Raw genomic sequence first — 13,875 nt, 5'->3', positions numbered from 1 at the left:
TGAATGGGCTCTGTATCATTCAGCGGGACTTTTGCAAAGTGCAGTGAGAAGAGAAGAAGTATGACTATTGCGTGGGCCCTTCCTACAAGAAAATCATTAATAAAAGATCCATTCATTCTTCTCCAGGCAGTTCTTATGCCATCATGCACAAGATATATTTTTCGAGTGAGGTGATAAGTTTCCAGGATGCAACATCGGTTTTACAGTAGAGCCGCTGGCATTAGCAAGAGGAGAATGGTAACATAAACCGTAAAAATAACAGATGGACAGCAGATACAATAAAATGGAAGGACAGGCAAATTATAAAACCATTCAAACTGTTCATGCAGATAAAACAAGGAAACAAAACCACATCTGAAGTCACAAGGACCGGGTGTCTGTTGGGGAAAAAATGTTTGATTTTGTTTTTTGTTAGTGGTGTTTGCAGTGGAGGCATTCAAGTTCAAAAGACCTGAAGGAGAAGCAGTGATTTGTGTTGCAGGGGGAACTTCTGCTGTGACACCGTCATTTATTGGTGAAGATCACTTTTAATGTGGAGGCTTAAACATGGTGGTTTTTTCTCAACCCACACTGCAAATGTTAATGTTCAGCTTGTGCCAGTGCAATTACTTTATTTCAATAATAAAATATCATCTAAATAATTTCAGAAACATGAAAGGAAAAAGAGCCCTCAAAAACCTAAAGGGCAGCTGACTATGAAAGTGGAAACACAAAACCATGCTAGGATCTTCTGGAGCGTTCCTGGGTATTTGACGGGATAGCGCCAGGGACAGGGCATCGCGGCAAGGAGCAGAGCCTGGTGAGAGCAAGGATATCCCCTGGGGAGACGTGGGCTCCTGGGGGCTTCTGCAAACACACCGAGCCAGGAGATGGGCTGCAATTCAGGAGTGGCTTTAAAAATAGCCACAGCATGAATGTCGCATTGTTTTTTACAGGAGATTGTGGTCTCAGGGGTTTGCTCTGGGGCTGGAATAGAGCTGGGGTCTATCTGGGACTAAAGGCCCAGGTTGTGGGATGCTTTTTACTGGTAACCATGAATTCTCCCATTTGAACTGGGACACACCAAGCATCTAATTGTGGTCCAGACCCCCAAGGGAGTTACAGGCCATTGCATCCCGGAGGGATTTATCCTTGTTGATCACTGCTGGCGTTAGACATGCAAGTGAGGTCCCGGGCTTGCCCTTGGAAGATCCCGTGGCATCTCCGATGTGCTGCTGCCGCTGCTCCCCTCCGGCATGTGCTGTTCCTCAGCGCCTCGGGCTTGCAGGCGTAGTGAAGCAGCTTTGTGGAAGTGTGATGTCTGCCTGCGGGCAGGACAGATTGGTGTGACGCAGAGCCCAGGAGCTGTGGAGGTGGGCAGCTTGCGGGCAGCGTTTGCAGAGAGGTGAGGCTGTGCAGAGTCCTCGTGAGGCCGTGGCTGGGTGGGTGGGTGGTGGTTGTTGCTGTGCTCCTGTAACAGGGCTGATAACCGTGACCGATACTCCTGCTGCTGGGCCCGCGTGCTGAACCGACCTCGCTGCCCTTCGTGCATTGCTCACAGTGCTTATCGTGCCGCTGCAATTTTGAGAGGGACAATAAAGCAATCCATGAACCTCTGTGGTTGAATACCCCCGCCATGCGGACCCTGGCTTTGAGGGCTTCGCTGGCAGGTGAGCTCATGGCCCTCGGTTCATTGTGAATGCCACCGCAGGGATGAAGGATGCTGGAGGCTGTGGAGACACGGAATGTCTGGTAAGATGATTTTAAAAGACCCAAACAAAAGACTAGGTACATTGGAGCATCCAAAATCATCTAGCCAGTACCCTGTCTCCAGCAGAAACTGGGCAAATACCAAGTGATCCCTTCCTACAAATAAGCCTCCCAGTTTCTAGTAATTAACAGATTAGAGACTTCCTGAGCCAGAAGTTGCATTGGGACCAAGGGGCTTAATAGCCACAGATAGGTTTCTCCTCTGAATTAACTGAATCCCTTTTTGAACCCATTTATCCTTCTGGCCGTCACGCATCTCACATTTAATTGCACAGTGCCTGATTTAACTGGGTGCCCCTTTCCCGTTATACTGAGCACAAGGAACAGACATTCATAGTCTCAGCTTCTTCACACCGCTTCTCCAAAATCTCACTGCAGGTTTCTATAACATCTGATGCTTATTAATGCCTCACTTTCTGAAGACACTGGACTGGGAGTCTGTTTTCTTTTTCTTAATGATTTTATCAGTGTATTAAGAAGGGAGGGATAAGATCTGAGTATGTTCTGAAATCTCTATCCAGAAGGTAAACAAAGACCCTCAAGTGAATGTCTGTTTTGAAGTCTTAGGATTTTTTAGCTAATCTAACATTTTTGGCAGAGAGGAGGAACTGGTTCACTGAAATGTTGTGTATTTAGTAGGAGGTAATGCAGAGCTAGTGAAGGTAAAGCAGTGTGTGGGCTCTGCGGAGCTTTCCCACTGCAAAAGCATGCGGATGGGGCTGGAGATTGTTCTGGTTTCCTCGAGTTTCAACAGCCTGGGGTGCTGCTCCAGGAGACCTCTCTGTCTGGGAGAAGGGGCGTTATGAGCTATTATGCATATTGCAGTTTATCTGTATTCGTGAAGTATGTGCAATAGTTCATGAGAAGATCGCAGTAGCTGGAGCTCAGGAAAGAGCTGTGCTGTGTTTCAAGGACTGAAGCCACTCGCTCTTTGCTGCAAGCAGCTCCTCTGCTCAGCTCCAGCCCTTTACACGAGCCGAACCCATTTCTAGGAGTTAACCCGAAAGTTATCTCTGGTTGTATTCTCCTATGCCGCTTTGACCTTAGTACTTGTACACCCTGATCTCCAACAGTGTGCAGCAGAGAGTGCTAACGTGACTAAAACCCAACAGCTTACAGTGGCACCATGTTGCAATCAACACTTCGACTGCAGAGCAGACAGGGATGAGAAACTGCAGAGCAGGGGACGATCGCCGTCCTACCCAGCCCATGCAAAGGTGTGACAAGTACTTTGAGACTGATTTGAGATACGCTATGCTGAGCAGTGGGGAGGAAAGTGTGAAGAAGCAAATTAGCACACAGTTTGACACCTTGGTTTATTTTTAGGTACCCTTGAGCTGTATAATTGCCTCTGTGTTCTCAAAGATTTTGGCATTATTACTCTAAATTTCATAATTCTTTCCGATATAGAGCTCACTTCAGAATCACAGCATTTTGAATATTGCTCTGAAACATTTGGATCATTCCATTGGAGCTGGGTGTCATAGCCAGCAATGGGTGCAATTAGAGATACATATTCAAAGTAAAATGTGGGAAAATACGACTACTGGGGGGGCGAAAGAGAGGAGAGAAAAAATACTGCCTAGAAGCTGATTCTGCATAGGTAAGAAGAAAAAGGTTCCTAGCTAGTTCATCAGGATGAAACCCTGGGTGTACCAGGTGGGTCTCTGTCCTTCTGGGGCGTTTGTAATACCCCGTTTGCCGCAGTGTCTATGGTAGGTGCTGGAGCTGCTGCTCAAGCACATGGGGAAAACTGTGGTGATTGCAGACTTCAGTGGGCGCTGCCGCCTCTCTGGAGTGGACGCAGAGCTACAGGCTTGCAAGGGGACCGAGACACGATGTCCCTCTCCCAGCCCTTTTCTTTCTCCTGCAAGGCCGGAGATGATCTGACTGGCCTGTGCAAATCGTGCAGTATTATATTGTGTGGCAGTCAGAAGAGAAAATAACTGTCAAGTCTGGGCTCAACGGACAAAATTGGGAGTGGTTTAACTTTCTTATGAGTTGTACCTTGAAGAAGTGTGAGCGCTCCTGCATTCCTGCAAGACCCTGGGACTGCTCGTTGCCTCCCTCGCGGATCCCCAGCCTCTTGTCCCAGCACAGCTTCAGGCGCTGGAGCCAGTGGGACGGTGCCCTCGGGATGCCGCGTGCCCTCGGGATGCTGCGTGCCCTCGGGGCACCTGGGCACCTTGGCTGCCTGGCTTGGCAGCTAGCAGGCTCGTGCGACCGTATGGATTTCAGCCCAACAACAGAGGCGGGATAATTTCAGGTCTGCAACCACACACCCTCTAACAGCTTTCCCCAGTGTCTGCTCCACGCTGTTTACGAGCCTTGCCCAAACAGACGCGGTGCCGTGTCCCTGCGCGACTGCTCCGCGGCTCTGGTGACCTCTTTCACACCACTGAGCTGGGTCCTGCACTCCTATTGAGGAAGGGGCTGAGTTTTCCATTTTGCAGATTGTGGGGGTTCAGGATCTGCTTGGGGTTACATGTGGATGACAGTGATGTTTCCTCAGCCTCTTCTGGCTTTGCTTCTGGTTGGAAATCTTTTTAATGTTTTTGTTTGGTTTTTTTTTCAGAGGGAGGGCGAAGGACTAAACCTTTCAAGCTGCTCGTGATCTCTTATTGATTTTATGCCCGTGATCTCTTATTGATATATTCTTATTTATAACAGCATCAGGTCAGAATTAGGCTTTTTCTACTGGGGTTTATGATGATGATGGCAATTTTATGAGTCCTTGTCTTCCAGAGCAAATGAGTGATTAAAGTTTTCAGTGACCTTGTTGTATCTACAGTTTTCTGCATTTCACTCTGGAAAAATCTAAGCAAGAGAAGCCATTGGCCTCTTTGCAGTATCTGGGGGGGGGGGTTGGATTTGTTTGTTTGTTGGAGTTTTTTTGGCTGGGATTACAAAACTAATACTTTATCAGAAATCATAGTTTTCTGTGGTTCTTAAAACATTCCAGTGTATTTTACATTTAAATCGAAATGAGGCCTCCTTGAAACACATTTATTCCGGTTGGCTTTGCACATTGATGATTAAAGAACGTGGTTCAATTTTTTTGTCTCATTCTGAGCAATGTCTCATTAGATTTGCTTTTTATTGCTTTTCATATCCATCATGATTTGTGTCAGCAGAATGGTTATATAGACGGACAGCTTATTATCAGCTTTAAGTGAAGAAACAGAACACAAGAATGGTTGCTAAAAAAAGGGAAAGGTAATTAATGCTGGGTGCCAGACTATAAATGAAGCTTGACATTTTCACTTTGTAAATCCAAATTAACCCCTGTCTTAATGCTATAGAGCGCAGGAGGGGATGCTGCGCCTCTGCCCGCGTCTCTGCATCTCCCCTGGTGCTGCGTGTCCTGGCGCAGCGCGGCGATGCCCGGCGCGACTTCAGCTGCTGCTGTGGTGGGATCTGATAGAGATGCAGAAACTGCTGCAGAGCTCCTACACCCAGAGCTGAGCTGCTTACCCTGAGCTGTGGTTAGCCCACGGTGAAAGCTTCTGGTCAGTCAGGAATTCAAGCAACTGCTTTTTCAGTGCACTTTGCGGTGTCCCCCCCCCCCCTTAATTTTTTTATCCTAATGTGATATGCCTGCAAAGTAATTGGGCTCGGTTATTTGATGTATAAAGTGGGAGTGGGAGGAAGGGTCAGGGAGGACAGATTAAAATGAATTGGGAATCTTTAAGTGAAGAGAAAAGAGGACTGGAGGGAGCCATGATAACTCTTCACAAATACTTAGAGGGACATCATAAAGAGGAAAGGGACCAATTACTCTCATTAGCCAGTGCAAACTGAACAAGAAGTAATGCCTTATGCTACAGAAGGCAAACGTAGATTAAGATGGAAAAGTTCGAAGAATAACACCACAAAACAAGCTGCCACAGGAAGGTGTTGGTCCTGCTGCCCCGGGACTGCACAGGGAGGGCTTTCAGAGTACTTCAGTCCTTGGAGGTTCTCAGGTGGCCTGGGCATGTCAGGTGCCCAACCTGCCCGGAAACACCAACTTGCTCCTCTAAGGTGCTGCATGTTTTGAAAACATGGTTGTGAATGTTCAGCGGCCCCTCTCCTCCTCTTCCTAGTGCCGGTACAGAAAAGCTTAAACCTTTGTCTAACTGTGGAAGCCACTCTGCTTAACTTCTTTCTGTGCAGTGAGCCCGGGGCAGCTGATGCCCGCTCGGGGAGTGCGTTGCAGACAGCTTTGGGGGAACGGGCCGTTCCACGGGTCCTGTTTTGCAGCTGTGAACTCTGGCTTGGAGACACCAGCAAGCTTGCCTGAGGCACGCAGCTGCGTCAGCCGGGACGACAACCCCGGTCTCCCATGGCCCAGCAGAGGTTTTGCTGGCGCCTGGCCGTCCTCTCTGCGAGAAGGAGTTACGGGTCCTGCCTCTAAAGCTGCGTTGGGGATCCTAACGAAGTAGTGCTGGCATGGGCCTCGAGCAGTACAGAGACCTGCTGCTGCTGGACCGTTGTGAGTTGAAAGTTCCCTTAACACCTTTGAAAAGTAACCAGTAGAACCACTTTTATTGTCTGATAACTGAGCAATTAACTTGTGTCACCACTGTATAGTGTTTCTTTTGCCATAATATGGAGCTTTAAAGAAGAAAATTAAACCTGCCAAGCACCATTACACGATAAGCCTACCAAGCAAGCAACTATTCAGATTTCAGTGGCCTTGACTGAAGAACCTGGTAGAGTTCAGACAACTGAAAAATGCAAGCATCTGGCCAGACTCCAGATAATTTACCAGTACATTAGAGAGAATTTTTCGCTGGCTTCATGTATACCTGGTGATTCCTATGCAACTATGGAAATTTTTCCTGTTCTTGTATACATCCTCATTATTTGAGGTGACACATTAGGTACCAACCTATAGTTTGTTGTTCCTGCTCCTTCTGATCATATACCTCCCAATGAAATGGAAGTGAAAATGAGAAAAACTTGGGAGAAATCTGAGTGGGAATCATGGGGAGTGTATTAGCATTTGGTAAGCTGGGCACAAGAATCACTCAGGAAATTAAAAGGAAGATGATATTTTGAGGTGATAAAACATTAGAATATGAAACTTGCATTTGAGTCAGATCCAGCCTTAATTTTTCCTTTTTAAGCTGTAGCTTATGAAAATCTTGAGCCCATGCCAGTAACAAATAAAGTCTTTGAGCTCTTGCAAAAAGGAGAAGGGAGAATGAATTAAATGGTGTTATAGCTGGGCTGCTTGGTGAAGCCCTGATGAAATGAAATGAGAAATGCAGAAACAGGTCAAAGGACAGAGAAGGTGGCCATGTAGTTGAAACAAAAAAGGCAGGTGAACCTACTTACATGACGTGTTAATTAAGGCAATGTAGTTGTAGCTGTCCCTGTTGGTGAGGGTCACTGAGCAAGGAGGAGGCAGTGGAACGGCCATTACCTCTTTGATAATGAATTTGGCTTGGCCAGCTCCCACTGACACTCACAAACGTGTCTCCGATGGACAGACAACCCTTCAGGAGAGCCAATTCCTTAATGGTGCAGCTTCAGCTTTGGTGGTTCTCCTGCTGCCCCACCAGAGAGGCGTGGTGATCCTGAGATACCCAGCATGGCTTCAACCTGGCTGTGTCGGTCTTCAACTGGAAGGTCTTTAACTTACTTACAAAAAAACCAGCAACACAAATCCTTCCCCCATCCTCCAGCTTCAAGTGATTTTCAGGCCGACTCAAAGCTTACTTGAAGGCTGGCCAGAGAGGTCGGGGAAGGTCCGTCCCCTGGCACCTGCATTCGACGGGATGGGGGTGTAAAACACTCTCTGTGTTTCTCTGCAAATAACAGAAAAGAAGATGCAGGTGTGAACTCCGGGAGGAGGTGCTGTACAAATGGCTTCTGGGGATGGCTTAGCACGAGGACCGTCGCACGGCTGGCGAGAGGGCTGCCAGCCGCAGCACCGGGGCCGGGGCGTTCGCTGCTGCGCTGGATTTTGGCGGAAACCGCTCATCGTCCTCTGAAGGTGATGGCTGAGCGTGTGCCCCTGCGGACTTCCACAGGCAGCGGGTGCCAAGGAGGTGGCGGTGCGGCTGCGCACGGGGGGGGCTGAGGGGGAGCAGACCCTGCCTGGGCTGTCCACAGTTTTCCTCCTCTTATGCGAAGCCTCAGTTATTCATTGGTAAAGTTATAAACTTTTGCTTTGTTGGTTTTTTGTTTGTTGTTTTTAATTATTTTTAAAGCTCTGCTATGGCCTGTTGGAAATACATGTAAAGAGATCAACAAAGCATGCTGTAAAGGCAGGAATAAATCAAATATCCCAAATGCAATGTAGTACAAAAACCTCAAGTGGTTGTTTTGTGCTGATTTTTGTGTTCTCTGTGTGTGTATATGGTTCAGTGGTAAGAAACAGTACATGCCCTCGTTACACACAAACTGCAGCTGCATCCAGCTCTCCCACAAGCCCTAGCCAAACCTCCCCTCCTGCAGCACGAATATGTAGTCCTGAGTACAGAAAGCAAGAGGAAAAAGGGAGAGCGATGCCCGCGGTCCCGCTCCCCGCACTGGGGCTCTGCCGGTGCCTGCGCCCGCCGAAGGGTGCGCAGAGGCTGGCCAGGCTCCCGCCTGCCTGTGGGGGCACCGGCCCTTCTTCATTTGTTTGAATTCATTCAGCTCCACAGCAAAACGATTCCCTGGGCGGGCGGGCGATTATTTTATTGCTGGATTTTTTTTCTCATTCTCTTTTGTGGCCGTTATTGAAGGTACAGATTTCATTACATCCGTTCAGTGGAAAGAGATGATAAAAACCAAAGGGGAAAGGCAGGAAAACACCATTTAAGAAATAAATGCAAAGTTGTGACGCCTCTGTCTGCCTGAGAAGAGAGACTTTTATGCAGTTTTTGGCATTTACAAATCCTTTGTGAAAAGGTCACCCTGTACTTGGAATCTTATTAATACAGAAGAATGGCCCAGAAAATGTCATGTCTTTTTACCATGATATTTACACAGAAAGGAGTGACTCAGCATACGCAGCTTCTCAGGCAGGGTGGCATTAATGAGGCGGAGACTGCAGCCGTGCTGCAGGGATAAGTGGCTTCGGCAGCCCCAGCCGGCCAAGGGGGCTCCCAGCGCCCGGGGTGGCCATCCCGTCACTGTCCCTGCGGGACAAGGGGGCAGCCAGTGGTGACGGGGGGGGGGGTGGAGGTGTGTGTGGGGTGTCTGTGTGTCGGGGGGGGGGAAGAGACTCTGTGTGTGTCCATGTCTCTGCGCCTGTGTGTGTGTGTGTGTGTGTGTGTGTGTCTGAGACTCTGTGTAAGTCTGTGTGTGTGTGCGCGCGAGTGCGAGTGTAACCATGTATGCTATGCGCCACCACTAACTGGACACCACCACACCCCCCTCCCTCCCATCCCCAACCTGCCAAAGTATATAATATGTATATAATCTACATTAAAAATATAGGTGTGTGTATGCATATAAATTATCTAGGAATGTACACATTTTTTAATAGTTATGGGTACAGTTTTATCAATATAATTAGATAAAATCTTATTATATATTATGTCTAGTGTATGCACATACAAATAAATGCACATGCGCATACAAACACAACTGCACAAAGACACACACACACACACACACACACACACACACACACACACACACGAGACTCTCTCTCTCTCTCTCTCTCTCTCGGCATATATAAATGCAAACACCCCCACACCCCCCATCTACTATAAATACATGCAGATTACATACATGATCTCTCAATCTCTGTCTATATATTTATATATACGTATATATTATATACTATATATTATACATAGTATAACATATACTATTCATAATTGTTGTCTATATATTATATACATAGAATATATATATAAGATACACACACATTATATAGAGTATATCTTTATATATACATACACACTATAAATATATAAAAACACAAACTATATATTCACTTACACTCTCTTTCTTCTCCCCCATTATATATTATATATACTGTACTTTGTATAGGATATATGCTATATAACTCTTTATTATACACATTTTGTATATAAAAACGCTCTTCACATTCTCTCTTTACACATATATGCTACGTGTCTATAGTATATGTGCATATGCATATTATATATGTATACTACATATAATATACAGTATATCTCTACAAAATATATACTTATATCTACTACATTTATGCATATCATATAGTATATACACACGTCTACACATACATATGTATGTCTACACTACTTATGTATATAGTTTATATATGTATATGTATCGTACAGTATATAACTACATATTCGCTGTAGTATATAATTATATGCCATCCATACTATACACACAGGTATCTCCCTGCCCCTTGTCGGCTGTAGTGCCCCGGGTCAGCACACGTGGGTGGCCGGTGACACCAGCGCAGCTGGCGGTGCGGCCGTCTCTGGGTGCTGTGACACGTCCCCGGCAGCGGGCCGGGGGGGCTGCGCACAGCAGGCAGCGGGTGCAGTGCTGGGGCTGGGGGAGCGCAGCAGCTCCGCGCCCCCGGCCTCAGTGATGGGCCTGGTGCCGTACGAGCGGCCGAGGCTGGGAGTGGCGTGGGCCAGACGTCCCGTGTGCCACAGGAGCCATGGTGGCCCCGTGCCCGTCCCTCAGCTCGCCTGCCCACGGCGGGTCCGTGCCGAGGCACTGGCAGCGTAGGTGTGCTCTGCATCTCCCAAACCTGGGCTTTGCATCCACATTTTTCTCCTGAAAACGTTTACATGGTAAATAAATTAAAATGCTGCCCAGCTCAGGGGTAAGGGACGGCCCCCAGCCTGCCGGTGGTGTGACCTGTCCTGCTCAGTGCGCTGCCGCAGACAGTGTCGGTGCTGGCTTGTTCTTTTCCTTAAAACACAAACCCACTCTGTTTCCTGGCTATGACTTCTTACACTAACATTAACATACCAGCGCCCTCATTACCGCCTGGGTAATGGCTCCCCACTGAACTGTGTCAGGTCCCTTATGGCAGTGCCATCGCGTGCTCCTCCCTAGAGTCGCACTGCAGCCCCGGTAACGATGATTAACAGGCTGTCGGATGCTCCGCTGCCTGCGGGAGCTGCTGCACGGGCACGTGGGGCGGGTTGGCGACAGGAACACTGTTGCACAGCAATAGCGTTCATAGCGGGCCCTGCACAGCTCGCGAGGACCCCTGGGACGGGGGGTCCCAGGTTGTCATCCCAGCTGTCATCCCCCCATACACCTCAGAAAGGGGAAGGCACGAGCACAGAGCTCAGTTTTTTCCCCTAAACCCTCATTTTATTCACCTTGACCTGCAGTATTATCTTGCACCTCGTTGTGCTGCCTGCAATGCACCCCCGGAGCTCGGCAGCAAGGAACGCAGCTGTGAACCCCAGCGCTGGGAAGGGACGGCTGCAGGGCAGGCACCGGCCATGCTGGTCCCGTGGTGGCCGAGCCGGGGCAGCCGTCCCCCTGCCTCGGGGCTGCCGGTCCCCGTCCTTCCACCTGCTGGTTTAAGCACCAGTGTTACTGGAATGAAGGCTATGGCATATGTGTCAGCTAGCAAGAAAAGAACTCTTTATTGGGAATAAAAGCTCACATTTAGTAAAGTTTTAATTATGGCAGCATCAGCAGAAAAGCTCCTAAATACACAGCCCGCGGCCATACGGACGGGCAGCTCCTCTGGTCGGGGTTGCAGGCAGCTGCCTGCCTCCCGCGGCAGCGGGCTCACCCCTGGGCTCCCGGGGCGTCCCTGAGCCCCCACCCCCCGCAGCAGCCCAGCAGGGCGGGGAGCAGGGACCCCTCTGCTGTCCCCAGGGCCCCCGTGCTTGGTGGGGGCTTTGTGCTGGCTCCTGTGCCCCAGGGTGGCCCCGGCACAAAGCTGGGCTTTGGCTATAAAATTTCCTTCTAAATTTATTTTAATTCCAAACTTCTTTGGTTTTGTTCCAACAGGACGGACAGTGCGGGGGTCTGGCAGGGACCGCCGGAGCTGGCTGCCTCCACCTGTACCTGTGGCTGTGCCAGCCATCGCGGGTCGGCCATCGTCTGTCACCTGCACGGTGCAGGGGGAATGGGACCGAGGCCCCGAGCCCCCTCGGGGGGGCGAGAGCTTTTACCAACAAGTGGGTTTCGACAAATAAGAAAAACCAATTGAACTTTTCTACCTTCTCCTGCGGATGCTGCAACTTAACACCAGGCAAACACCCGTGATTCGGGACCGGCGGGGCCCCCTGCCGCCTGGCCACGCACAGCCCACGGGAGGCTGCAGCCCCGGGGTACGGCTGCTCCTTGCCGACGGGCAGCCCTGAGCCTTGGAGTTTGAATACACGAGAAAATGGGGGCTGTAAACAGCCTTGTTTTGGCCATTACCCATTACAGTCTGTATAGAAGAAAATTACTTTTCTTAATCATAATCTCCACATAATAATCCTCGCATGAGACAGACCAAAAAAAGGCCTCTATTTAGAATTTCTATTATTAATTCCTCTTGCTTCTGCAGCAAGAAAGAGGAAAAATAAAAGGTTTTTCTTCCTTCTCTGCTTTTCATTAGCAAACAGATTATCTGAGGACTGACTGCAAAGCCTCCTTGGGAAACACTGGCAGCCCCCGCAATGCCACCCGTGCCGCGGGTGCTGTCGGCGGGGCTGGCCGGCTGAGCCCCGCCACCCCAGCACCGGTGTGCACATGGCCCGGGGCCAGTCCCGGGGTTAGTTCCGCAAGAAAAGGTGTCCTGCCAGCTGCGGCTCTGCGATGAAATCCTTGACACAAGCCAGGCCCCCGAGAGCCCCCCCACAACCCCTCTCCCCCTCCCACAGCCCGTTCATCGGTTTTGCCCGACTGCCGGAGGAAGCGTGGCCTGGCCAGGCTGTCCGGGTGCGTGTCGGGAATGTGCTCCGGGGGCCAGCGCCTTCCCCGGGTCCTTCTTCCACCGGTGCGGCTCCAGCTCCAGCTAAATTTGACAGAAGCCCAGAGACGGTCGTGCCTCTGCAAGTGGCGTCAAGGAGCAGCCGAGGGGCTGCAGTGGGGGCTGCAGTGGGGGCTGCGGTGGGGGCTGCAGTGGGGGCTGTGGTGTGCAGCCTGCGGCACCGAGAGGGGAGAAAGGTGGGGGGTGAACGGTTGCCCCGGCGCAGACCAAAAAACCCGGCGCTCGCAGCACCACGGCTGCTTTCTTTCAATTCCCCCAGTTATTAAGGAAATCTCATGATTATTTTTTGAAGCCTGACTCATGTTTTTTAAACACTTGGGACCATCAGTGCCAAGGAGCAAATATTATGGGAAAGGCATTGATTCCTCAGCGATTTATCTTTCCTTCTGTTAAACGATTGCCCTGGATGCCCTTTTACCTGAGCAGAAGCATAGGGCTTCTTTAGAAACAATATCTTGCTAATTGTAGCAGAGTCATTTTGCTGCATAAAGCATCTTATTTCATAACGATGTGAATGGTGCAGTATAATGAATGCCTGCCTGGGGAAATTAAAGTAATCAATTGCCAAGGCTAACACATTTTAGAACAAGTACAGAAAAAAAGTGTGGATAAGGGCTTTTAAGCCACAGGGTGGAAAATACACACATAATTCTTTGACCAGTTTTAAAATACGAACAAATGTAATTTCTTCATCAGCTATGAAATAAAAAAAGCTGGCTATATGGAGCAGCTCTGCTGAAAACTGTCTGTCGCAAGAAACCACGAAAGCCCTTTCTAGCAGAAGCCCTGGCCCCGCTAAACGATGGTGACCCTCCGCAGAGCGGACGGGGCCGTGCCTGCCCAGCTCTGGCCACCCCCTGCTGCCCAACGCCAGACTTAATCATCCCGCACGAGGGATGTTGCCACTTGCTCATCTGTGAGGTTTAATTAATGTTTGCAAAACACTTACAAGATGAAAATGTACTCCCGAAGGGCTAAGCGTTGTTATTACAGCCACCTCACCGGGGTACTTTGACGGGAGTTTGCTTAAATAACGCCTGTAGAGCACTTTGAGCTCCCAGGGGAAGGGGTGCCAGGGCAGCGCACAGTGCCCCCACCCCGCCGACCCGGAGGCCCCTCGCCGGTGCCGAGCCACAGCTCCGCAGCTGCATGGGGCACGTGCAGCGGCTGCAGCCCCGCATCGGCGCGAGCCAGGACGGGCCCCGCTCGCACAAGGGCTGACGTACCGGCTCCGGCGCTTGGGC

Source organism: Calonectris borealis, chromosome 19, assembly GCF_964195595.1.
Source record: "Calonectris borealis chromosome 19, bCalBor7.hap1.2, whole genome shotgun sequence".
NCBI classification, from domain to species: domain Eukaryota; kingdom Metazoa; phylum Chordata; class Aves; order Procellariiformes; family Procellariidae; genus Calonectris; species Calonectris borealis.
Note: the sequence above shows the minus strand (reverse complement) of the source record.